The following is a 12,759-nucleotide window of genomic DNA, read 5'->3' on the forward strand; positions in this document are numbered from 1 at the left end:
ATTGACACCAAAAGCACAGGCAACAATAGGAAAAATAGACAAATTACACTGCAAAATGAAAAACTTTTGTGCATCAAAGGACACTATCAACAGAATGAAAAGGAAACCCATGGAATAGGAAAAAATATTTGCAAATAGCATATCTGATAAGGGATTAATATTCAGAGTATATGAAGAACTCTTAAAACTCAACAACAAAAAACAAACAACCCAATTCAAAAATGGGCAAAGAACTTGAATCAACATTTCTGCAAAGAGGAAATACAAATGGCCAATAAGCCTGTGAAAGGATGCTCAACATCATTAATCATTAGGGAAATGCAAATCAAAACCACAATGAGACATCACTTCACACTTCTTAAGATGGCCATTATTAAAAAAAAAAAGGAAGGAAAACAATAAGTGCTGACCAGGATGAGGAGAAATCAGAACTCTTGTGCACTGCTGGTGGGAATGCAAAATTGTGCAGCTGCTGTGAAAAACAATATGACAAAAAATTAAAAGTATAATTACTATATGATCAAGCGATTCCACTTCTGTTTATATACCTGAAAGAATTGAAACCAGAGACTTACACAGATATTTGTACACCCAAGTTCATAGCAGCATTATTCACAATAGCCAAAAGGTGGAAACAACCCAAATATCCATCAATGGATGAGTGGATAAACAAAATATACATATAATGGAATATTTCAGCCTTAAAAAGGAAAATTCTGACACATGCTATAGCATGGATGAACTTTGAAGACATTAGGCTGAATGAAATAAGCCAGAAACAAAAGGACAAATATTGTATGATTCCACTCATATGAGATACCTAGAGTAATAAAATTCATAGAGACAGAAAGTAGAATGGTGGTTGCCAGGGGCTGAAGAGAATGAGGAATGGAGATTTATTGTTTTTAATGGGTACAGAGTTTGAGTTTCAGAAGATGAAAAAATTCTAAAGATGGATGGTGGTGACAGTTGCACTGTCAATCATATGTACACTTAAAAGTGGTTAAAATGGTAAGTTTTATGTTATGTGTATTTTACCACAATAAAAACAAATAGTAATTTAAAAATATGTACAATAAATTTACACTTGCTACTACAAAAAATGGTTAAAATGATACATTTTATGTTATGTATATTTTAACACACACACACATGCAAGAAACAAATAGAAATTGTGGAGTTGAAAAGCACAGTAACTGAAATGAAAAATTCACTAGAGGGACTCAACAGTAGATTTGAGCTGGCAGAAGAAACAATCAGCAAACGAACTTGAACTGGGATCTTCCAGGCTAAAGAATAAAAGAAAAAAACAATAAAGCAAAATGAACGGAGCCTCAGGGACACACGGGACAACATCAAATGTACCAACACATCCGTAATAGTATTCCCAGAAGAAGAAGAGAGAGAGAGGAGGGGCAGAAAGAATGCTTGAGAAAAAAATCACCCCAAAGTCCCAAATTTGACTTAAAAAAACCCAACAACACCAATCTACATCTTCAAGAAGCTCAACAAATTTCAAGTAGGATAAATGCTATGAGATCTGCACATAGACATGTCATAGTCAATTGATAAAATTTAAAGACAAAGAGAAAAGCTTGAAAGCGATAAGAGAAAAATCGCATGCAACTGATCAGCAATAACATTAATGATATGATGAGAAGCTAACTTCTCATCAGAAACCACAGAGGTCAAAAGACAGTGGGATGACATAATCAAAGTGCTGAAAGAAAAAGATTGTCAAGCAAGAATTCTCTGTTTAGCAAAACTATCCTTCAAAAATAAAGGAAAAATTAAGGCATTCCAAGACTTAAGAAACAAACAAACTGATATTTCATTGTTAGCCCCACCTCCTGATATTTCATCACCAGACCTACCCAACAAGAAATAAAGAAAGTTCTTCAGGCTGAAATGAAAGGACTCTAGATGGTAATTTGAATCCACAGAAATAAAGAGAGAGTACTGTTAAAAGTAACTACATAAGTATATAAAAGACAGTACAAATGCATTTTTGTTTGTAATGCTTTTCTTGTATCTGACTTAAAAGAAAATGGCATAAAGCAATAATAATAAAATTGTGTTAATGGGCTTATAATGTATAAAGATGAAATTTGTACGACAATAACAGCACAAAGGAGGGGGGAGGGAATGAAACTATGAGGAGGGAGCAAAATTTTTGTATACTATTGATATTAAGTTGGTATTAATCCAGACTATATTGCTTTAAATTAAATATTAATTATAATCTCCAGGACAAACACTGAAAAAAAAAACTTCAAAGATACGTGGCAAAATAAATGACAGGAGAATTAAAATGGTATACTCAAATATCTAATTAACACAAAAAAAGGCAGTAATGGAGCAATAGAGGAGCAAAGAAGACATAAAACATATAGAGAACTAGCAAAATGGCAGGTATAATTCCAATCTTACTAGTAATTGCATTAAATGTAAATGAATTAAACACCCCAATCAAAAGGCAGAGATTGGCAGAATGGATTAAAAATACCATGATCAACTATACATTGCCTACAAGAGACATATATAAAATTTAAAGGCACAAGTTGGTTGAGAATAAAAGGATGGAAAATGATATATCATGCAAACAGTAACCAAAGAAGAGCCAGAGTAACTATAATAATATCAACTAAATAGACTTTAAGATAAAAATTGTTACTAGAAAAAAATAATAGTTTTATAATGATAAAAGTGTTGATCCATCAGGAAGATATAAAAAATATAAACATATATGCCTCTAACAAAAGAGCTCCAAATTACATGAAGCAAATACTTGACAGACTTGAGGGAAGAAATAAACAATTCAACAATAATTGTTGAAGACTTCAGAATCCCACTTTTTTTTTTTTTTTTAAGATTTTATTTGTTTATTTTTCCCCCCAAAGCCCCAGTAGATAGTTGTATGTCATAGCTGCACATCCTTCTAGTTGCTGTATGTGGGACTCGGCCTCAGGATGGACGGAGAAGTGGTGCCTCGGTGCGCGCCCGGGATCCGAACCCGGGCCACCAGCATCGGAGCGTGCGCACTTAACCACCAAGCCACGGGGCCGGCCCCCAGAATCCCACTTTTAATAATGTATAGAACAACTAGGCAGAAGATCAACAAGGATATAGAAGACTTGAACTACACTATCAACCAATCTAACAGACATCTATGGAACACTCCACTCACCAACAGCTTCTCAAATGCACTTGGGATATTCTCCAGGGTAGACTATATTTTAGGTCATAAAACAAGCCTCAGTAAATTTAAAAGGATTGAAATAATACAAAGTATGTTCTCCACTCAAAATGAAAATAAATGAAAATAAAATAAAAACAAGGAAATTTGGGAAATTCACAAATATGTGGAAGTTAAACAACACACTCCTAAATAATCAATGGGTCAAAGAAGAAATAACAAGGGAAATAAGAAAACACTTTGAGATGAATGCAAACAGAAATGCAACATACCAAAACTTATGGGATGCAGCTAAAGCAATACTCAGAGAGACATTTATAGCTGCAAATGCCCATATCAAAAAAGAAGAAAGATTTCAAACAATAACCTAACTTTCCACCTCAAAAAACTAGAAAAAGAAGAGCTAACTAAACTTCAAGTAGGAGAAGGGAATAATAAAGTTTAGAGCCAAAATTAACCAAATAAAGAATAGAAAAACAATAGAGAGAATCAGCAAAATTAAGAGTTGGTTCTTAGAAAATATCAACAGAATTGACAAACCACTAACTAGGCTGACCAGAGAGAGAGAGAGAGAGAGAGAGAGAGAGAGAAGACTCAAATTACTAAAATGAGAAATGAAAGCAAGACATGACTACCATCCTTACAGAAATAAAAATGACTATAAAAGAATACTATGAACAACTGCATGCCAACAAATTAAATAAACTAGATGAAATAGACAAATTTCTAGAAATTTAAAAACTTTTGTGCTTCAAAGCACACCATCAAGAAAATGAAAAGACAAATAAATAGACATAACAAAATGGGAGAAAATATTTGCCAATCATATATCTGATAAAAGACTTGTATTCAGCATAAAGAACTCTTAGAAACTCAACAATAAAAAGGCAAACAATCCAATTAAAAAATTGGCAAGTGATCTGAATAGATATTTCTCCAAAGAAGATATACAACTGGCCAAGAACACATGAAAAGATGCCCAACAACATTAGCCATCAGACAAATGTACATCAAAACCACACTGAGATACCAGTTCACACACACTAGTATTGCTATAATCAAAAAGACAATTAACAACAAGTGTTGGCAAAGATGTGGAGAAATGGGAACCATCATGCCATCAAATGTAAAATGGTGCAGCTGCTTTAGAAAACAATCTGGCAGTTCCTCAAAAAGTTAAATGTAGAGTTACTATATGATCCAACAATTCTACTCTTATGTATATACCAAAGAAAAATGAAAACATATGTCCACACAAAATCTTGTACATGAAGGTTCATGGCAGCATTATTCATAATAGTCAAAAAGTGGAAAAATTCCCAAATGTTCATCAACTGATGAACGGATAAACAAAGTGTAGTTTATCCATATGATGGAACATTACTCAGCCATGAAAAGGAATGAAGTACTGATACATGCTACAACATGGATGAAGCTTAAAAACAGTAGGACAAGTGGAAGAAACCAGACACAAAATGCCACATACTGTATAATTCCATTTATATGAAATTTCCAGAAAAGGCAAATTTATAGAGACAGAGAGTAAATTAGTGGTTCTCAAAGGCATAGGGTGGGGAAGGTGGGAATTGGGAGTGACTGCTAATAGGTATAGGGTTTCTTTTTGGGTTGATGAAAATGTTCTAAAATTAGATACTGGTGATGGTTGCACACCTCTGTGAATATACTAAAAAGCACCGAATTGTACACTACAAAAGAGTGAATTTGATGGTTTGTGAATTATATCTCAATAAGGGGCTTATGCAAAACAAACGAGTCATTCAGATTCATTCCCCTGTGAAACAGTCCTGAGTTTGACAGCAAGGACAAGGGGACAGGAGAGAGCATTGGGAAGGCCTGAGCTGCCATTTACTGAGCACCTTCTATTGGCAGGCACTGTGCTGGGCACTTGATATACCTTAACTTGCTTGAATCTAGGACTACCTCTGTGAGGAAGGAATTACCATCTCCGTTTTACAGCTGGTGAAACTGAGGCACTCCCAGGAAGTAGCAGAGGCAGGATTTAAACCCAGGTCTGTGCTATATCTCCTCTTCCAGGGGCCTGCCTGTTGGGGCTCCTGCCACAGAGGACCCTGCTCCTTTGATCTCTTTGTCCCTGGCCATTGAGTGCAGGAGGTGGTGGGCACAGCTGGGGCTGTCTCTGATGCCCTGTCCAACTGAGCTCTTCCTCTTGGGGCTGCAGGCTGGGATAGGAGAGGGCAGATGAGCTCAGCTCTGGCTGGTGAAAACTTGTCTTGAACTCGAGGCTGGCAGACTGGGGGTATTTTTATCACAGGTCACAGGGAATTTCCCGACCAGGGGATCAATACCAGTTCATTATTCACGGTGAGGGTGGAGGTGGAGTCTGAGGCTGGCGGCTGGTAGCAGCTGTGCTTGAGGACTCCTGCAGGCATTTCCTCCATGTGGCAGTGCTCCCACCCTCCCTCTCCCTCACCCTAGCTCTGTCCAAGCACTAGTAGGTGCTTTACAAAGGTTACCTCATTTCTACATATGATCTCAAGGGTAAGTAAGTAAGGTTGACCTAATGTCTGGTTTACTGAGGTACAGAAGGGTTGAGAGACTTGCCCAAGGTCACACAGCTAATAAGTGTCAGGATTGGGTTTCAAATTGAGGTGGGAGGGGGCATCAGTGAAGACACCTCTAAAGAAGTGATTTAACCTTTCCAGACTCAGCTTCTCTACACCCTGAACTCCAACCTACGGACTCCAGCCTTCCCACCCACCTGAGCTCTCTGAGGACACTTTTCTAAGCAATGTCAGCTGACTCAGTAAGATGGGCAGCAATTCTCACTTGACAGATGAGGAAACTGAGGCTCAGGGATAGAGAAACCACACAGCAGCACATCAACGGCAAGGCCCCGACCGGATCCCAGCTCCTCTTCCTTCCAGCTGAGCATTTTCCCCACAGCATGCAGGAAAACAAACCAGTTTTCCAGACCAGCCTGGAAAGTTTGGGATGAAGGCCTTTAACCACATCCTATCTGCAAGAGCACAGGGCCCAGTCAGGAGTCTAAGCCCCAGCAGTTTCCTAAACTAAAAAGATGCCCTAAGGGCTCATTGCCCCCTCCCCACTATGCCCACCACCAGGTTGGGCCCAGCTGGGGCCTTGCAGAGTTGCAAAGGAGACCCCGGGGAGCATGAGTTCCCAGGTAGACGGCAAGAGCAGCTCCAGGTGCCGGCCCTCGGCCCCAAGTGCACTGTATTCCTGCCATCTTGGGCTTCCCCAGCAGCCACAAGCACCTTGCTCCTCCTCCCCTGGCCTCCCTCAGGACCCAGGCTACTGCCTGGAGCCAGGCAGTCCATGGAAGCCCCATCTTCTGTCCCCAGAGACAGCTCAAATGACCATTAAGCTTAGAGCAGATGCAGGCAGTGGTAGGCAAGCGCCAAGGGCAGGAAGCATTTTGTTCTCTGCTAATTGGCCTCCTGTGGTCACCAGAGAGGGTCTGGGGCTTACAAGGGAAATGGTCGCATCAGTTCTCCATGGCTGCTCCTCCGTGGTCCAAAACCTAAGTGCTTTGGGCCTGGTGGGCAAGCAGACGTCTGGACAGTCCCCACTACACGGCAGGGAAGGCGAGAAGGAGGTTTCACACATGGTCTCAGCCCCATGGAGTCCAGCCCAAGAGGCCTCCCTGGGAGATGTGGGACGGCCAGGGAGCACGAGGGGCAGCAGGCCGCTTCTAGGCTCAGAAAGAGCTTCCCAGCCCTGTCTGCTCTGAGATGCTTGGCTCTGCTCATCCCCTTTCATGATCGCTGAGCCCCCTTCACCAACTTACAGGCTCTTATAAGGCATCTATTACCTCACTGTTTCCCACTGTACAGATGAGGAAGCTGAGGCTCAGAGAGCGAGAAGGCTGTATTATGCAAAGTAGTGGCAGAGCTGAGATAATGCTCTCCCCCAATCCCCATCCCTTACCCTGCCTGTGCCCCACTACCTCAGCTTAGAGATACCAACTCATCAGAAGGCAAGGCCTGTGGGATTCACTTCTGTTTCCCAGGCCCAGTGTCTAGTGCTTAATAAGTGCTTAGTAAATGTTTTAGACCAATGACTTCCTGATCTGAGCAGCTCCTTAGAGACCCGTTGAGCTTTGCAGAACCCTGATGACTGGCTTGAGGTGGGCTAGTCCCTGGCTTCAAGCCCCGGACGTTGGCCTTGAGGCTGCCTGTATGCTCTAGAGCCCGCCCAAAGCCATCTAGTGCCCAGGTCTCACCTCGCTCTGCTGCCTCCCTCAGCTCCTGCTCCCCCACCCCCTAACCCTAGTCTTTCCTTGTTCTGGCATCCAGGAGGCTGAAGCTCAGAGATATTTCACATCAAACAGGCTCTGGTTCCCTGCTTTCCCCAACTCCACTCTCAGACCCTGGCATGTCCCCAGCCCAATCCAGGGAGTGTCCACCCAGGTCCATCCAGGGAGAGATCAGGCACCAGAAAACTCTTTAGACAGGCCTTGGTCATGGAGAGGAGCTGGTCTGACATCTCTTTGACCCTTGGCCCCAAACCACCACCTCACTTCCTTCTGGATAATTAGAGATTGCTGCCAGTATTCTCAATCACTGTGTTCCCATTGCCACCCAAAGGAACCCTTTCCCAACCAGTCTCTCTCTTTCATCCTCCTCCTTGTAGGCTTGAGTCCTGCCAGAAACATCCCTGGGTCCTGCTGAGAATGACCAGGTCTCTGCAGTCTGCAAGACTTCGTATTATAGCTTCTGCTGGACCCAGGAGTCAGATCAGTGCTCCTGTCAGTGCCCACTGCCTGTGGCCAGCAGGTGTCATGCCTAAGCTTGCTGTGCCCTTCAGGCACTGCCTTGGGGAGTTTGGCTACTCTTGCCAGGGCCTCCTTGGCATCCATGTCAGGTTTCCCAGACATTCTCTTCCCTTTGTACCCACCCCACCCCCGGGCCCAAGCCAAACTGGCCTCATACCTGAGCTCCATGGACATGGAAAGAAAAGTCTTTACTATGTGACAAATATTGTGATAGGCACTTTGATGGCCGCCATCTCAATTGATCCTCATATCAACCTGTTGAGGTGGGGATTCACAGTCCCCCTTTACAGATAAAGAAACTGAGGCTCAGAGAAATGCTCACAAGTTAAATGGTGGAACTAGAAGTGAAACCAGGTCTGTGTGATTCCAAAGACAAAATTGGGGCAGTAGGAAATGGATGAATTGGGGTCAAGGAAAAAGCCTGGAGGCGGGGCAGCAACAGCATGGACTTGGAGATATCCTGTGTGAACCTCCGAGAAGCCTGGGGAATAATAGCTGGCGTTTATTGGGCACCTACTGTGTGCTAGGCACTGCACTAAGTGCTTTATATGCATTGTCTCCTTGAATCCACACAAGAGCTCTGTGACATAGACAATATTATTATTCCTATTTTATAGCAACTGGGGCATAGAGAACTGAAGCAACTTACCTAAGGCCACCCAGGAAATAAGTGGTGGAGTCAGGACCTGAATGTCATCCATTGCACTTGCTCTTTACACTTGTTGTGGACAGGAATGGGTAACTGATTGGCCCTGAGGAGTTCAGAGGCCGGATGACTGATAGAACACTGGGTTGAGAGAGCAGCCTGCAAAATGTGAAGTGCCATGCAAATGTGCTCCAGTTGGAGACAGAGGCCAAAGTGCCAGGAAGGTGAGTTTTGTTGGAAAAGGCAGAGGGGAATAAGAAGCGGAAGCTCAGGCCAAGGTGCTCCCATGGGTAGCCATGGAAGGAGGGTTAGACAAAGAGCCCAGAAAAATGCAGCCAGCTGGCCAATCCAGGCACTCAGAGCTGGTTGAATCAGGGGTCTCAATCTGAATGACTTTGAGAAGCCAGGAATCTAGAGTCTGAGCCAGGAGCCAGTAGCCGGCAGCAGCCAGGGGCTCTTGCTGGATAGGGAGTCAAGGACCCACTGGCCTACGGAGGTTGGAGAGGAGGCGGTGAGTGTGCAGGTGCCTGTCAGTGAATGCCATTCGAGCCACCAGCAGGAGCTCACAGCCTTGTTCTAGGGAATAGCACACAGATGCCAACTCTTCCGCATCTAGGCCCACTGGGAGAGATTGCAGGGGCAGCCAAGAGAACTGGGGAGCTGGCCTCGAAGGGTGGCAAGCCTTTGGCAGGCTGAGATGTGGGGAGGCATTCCTGGCTGAGGGTGCAGCAGGCACAAAGGCCTGGCACAGAGGCCACATCTGTAAATACCTATTGAGTGGCATCCACACACCCAGCCACATGAACACAGATAACCCCTCCCTCCTTTGTTGTGCCCAAACTCCTCTATCATCACAGCACTGGATTTTAATTGCTTACCCATCTGCCTCCCTCACCCATCAGACTAGGAGCCACACAAGGGCAGGACCTGTCTTCATGGCCACAATTTATTGAGAGCTGACTCCGTGCTGGCCACTTGACATACCTTGCTTCTCTCCATTGTCCGAAAGTTCCCTGTTGTGGCTCGATGAAGTGTGTAGACCTGCCGGCCTACCTTGGTGCTAGGCCCCACCGCATTTATTGTAGATGCCAGTGGTAGGAACAAATGAGAAATGAGTGCAGGCTTTGGTGACTAACCTTGGTCACTGGGGTGGAGCCCCCGGATGGTATTCAGGGGTGGGGTGTGGAGGGGTGTGTGTGCATCTGTCAGTCGAGGTGGCAGCTGACTCAGACCCCTGGGGGCCTGTGTGGAGGGAACAATGGGGCCTGGGACTGAGTCTTCCTGAGTTTCCCAAGGACTAGGGGGAGACACTATGAGCTCCACTCTGCTCCTATCCCCTGGGATCCCCATGGTGAAGCCTGGCACCCCACCCCCACCCCCACCCCACATCCTCCCAGCTACTCTTCCTTCCTTAACCTCAAATGAAATCCCATCAGCATATTAATAGGACATTATGGTTTCTAATGAGGAATCAGAAAACATTTATGGAGCAGACTAAAGACAGCTCCACCCCATTAAACAGCCCTGAGCCCTCACAGGGGATCCTCAAGTGGGGGAGGGGCGGAGCGTCTGGAAGGAGGGGAACTCTTTTCTCTGCTGGCCTGGCAAGAGGGAAGGTGGGAAGAGAGCCACAGGGAGAAGAGCTGGGCTCAGACCTCCAAGCTCATGCTCCCCTTCTTTTTCTGGGATCCAAGTTAAGAGTTGGACCAGCAGAGCAATGGCATTGCTGTCATCCTAGTCCCAGAAGGCTCCTCAGGCATGGGGGTAGCCAAGGCTGGCCACACTGCCACCAGCCTCTGCCTTTTTACTTCAGTTAGACATAACTCGATGAATATCTGTAAACAAAGACCCACATTGATTGGGCATCTACTACGTGCAAACCACACAAAGTAGACTCCTGCCTTCTGTCTGCTTTAGACATGAGAAAACAAGGCTCAGAGAGGGAAGCAACTAATGTCACACGGCAGTTCTGGGATTCTAATCTCAGTCTGTCAGACTCTAAAGCCCCCATTCTTTCCTTTATGCCATGTGGCTTAATGAGCACCTCCTCAGTGTAAATGACCATGCTATGCCCTGGGCTTCACTTCCCAACCTCCTATTTCTTCCCCATGGACTGTGTGGTATCATGGAAAACATGACATGGTAGAGATAGAAAGATCTGAATTTCAATTCCAGCTCTGCCATGACCTAGCTGTGTGACCTTGGAAAATCTCACTTAACCTTTCTGAGTCTCCATTTTCTCATCTGTCAAAAGAGGCTGGGACTCCATGGTCTTTGTGAAGATTCAGTGAGAAGTGCTTGGTAAACGACCACTATCACTGCTCTCTATACTTCGGGTTTTTTCGTCTGTCAAATGGGGCTAATGTTGCCCACTCTAACTGCTTCTGTGGGCGGGGAGGGCTATGGCAGGATTAAGGCACGCAGTGCAAGCAACAGAGTGCCACCCAAATGTAAGGGTTACTGCCAGCAGCCCTCTTTGTCCTCAGCCAAGCTGGTGAAAGTGTCCTGTGTGCCTCAGGCAGGGCAAACAAAACCCTGAGGGGAGCTGGCCCAGGCTAGGGCCCTAGACTCAGGGAAGGAGGAAGAGGTGGGGTTTTGAGACGTCCCTTGGATGGCAGTTCTCAGTGCTCCCAAGTCTTTGGTTCTTGGCTCCCCAAGCATGGGAACTTGACAGGAGGGACACCTGCCTGGTGATAGTCTACCTCCTTGCCACGACCTTCCCCTTCCAACGCTCTGCTGCAGCCCCCAGACCTCCTTGCTATCCCTCAGTCATGCCAGGCACACTCCAACCTCAGAGCTTTTGTTCCTGCTGTTTCCTCTGCCCTGGTACCCTCAGACTGGCTGCCTCAGCGCGTCTAGGTTTCCGCTGAAACGGCCAACCTATTGAAATTCCCACACGTAACTGTCCCCCCCACCCTGCCCCCCCGTCCCACCCCCAGCACTCCCAGCCCCCTTACCACTTTGTTTTTCTTCAGTGCACTTATCACCTTCTAACATGCCCTATAATTTGCTTATTTATCTTGTTCATTGTCTACCACCTCCCACTGGAATGTGAGCTCTGTGAAGGCAGGGATCTTCGATTTGTTCACTGCTGTGTCTGCAGTGCCTAGAACAGTGCCTGGAAATAAAGAAATATTTATTGAATGAATGAAATAGCCCAGGGACTCTTCCAGTTCAGGCCTGAATGTATATTCTGTCTGCCCAGGCCAGACCTCTTTTCTGGAAGAACAATCCTGCTTTAGGTTTTGTTATTCATTTATTCATTCATTTAATGTGCGTGTGTATATGTGTGCACATGCACATGTGCCAGGCACTGCTCTAGGTGCTGGGGTTACAGCAGAAAACCAGCCAGACATGGTCCCTGCCCTTAATGAGCTTTGATTTTGGGGGGTGGGGAAGACAATAAACAAACAAGCTAATTTAAAAGAGTGTTCAGTGCTATGAATATAAAATGGTGTGATGGGCTAGAGGGACCGTGTAGTTGGGGAAGGCTTCTGAGAAGAGTGACATTGGAAATGATACCCTCATGATGAGATGAAGTCATCCAGGCCATATTCCGAGGGCAGAGCATTCCAGGTGGAGGGGCCAGCAAAGGCAAAGGCTTAGAGGCCAGAGTGTTGGCCATGAGCGAGGGGTCTTAGGCTTGATCTGCATCTCATGCATCACACTTTTGGAAGATGTCTTGAAAAGCCAAAGTAACACCCAACCTGGAGACACAGGTGTGTGTCAGTTATCTGCACGTGTGTGCAAGTGTGTTTATGTATGTGTGATGTGTGGGTGTGTTTCTGGGGAGGGGTTACTGCAGAGAAGGTGGTATGTGTCCCTGGGCAGATGGCAGGGTATGGTCTGGGCAGCAGCTCACTCAGTTCCTGGGGAGAGAGAGACACGGTGGAGAGAGGACAAAACTTGGAGTCTAGAGGTCCTAGGTTCCAGTCCAGGCTGCACCACTGACTCATATCTGATGTAAATTGCATATGTAATTTTGGCCAGGTCCCTTTGCCTCCCTAGGCCAGTGTTGCCATCAATAAGATGAGAGGAGGTAGGGTGGGCCTCTCCTGTCTGTCAGCCTCTTTGCTTCCCACTCCAAGGAAGTGGTGCCTCCTCAGTCACAGTGGTAGGGGAAGAGGTGGCAACAGATGG

This window comes from Ceratotherium simum, chromosome X (genome assembly GCF_057802395.1).
Source record: "Ceratotherium simum simum isolate JZ-2026a chromosome X, ASM5780239v1, whole genome shotgun sequence".
In the NCBI taxonomy this organism is placed as follows: domain Eukaryota; kingdom Metazoa; phylum Chordata; class Mammalia; order Perissodactyla; family Rhinocerotidae; genus Ceratotherium; species Ceratotherium simum.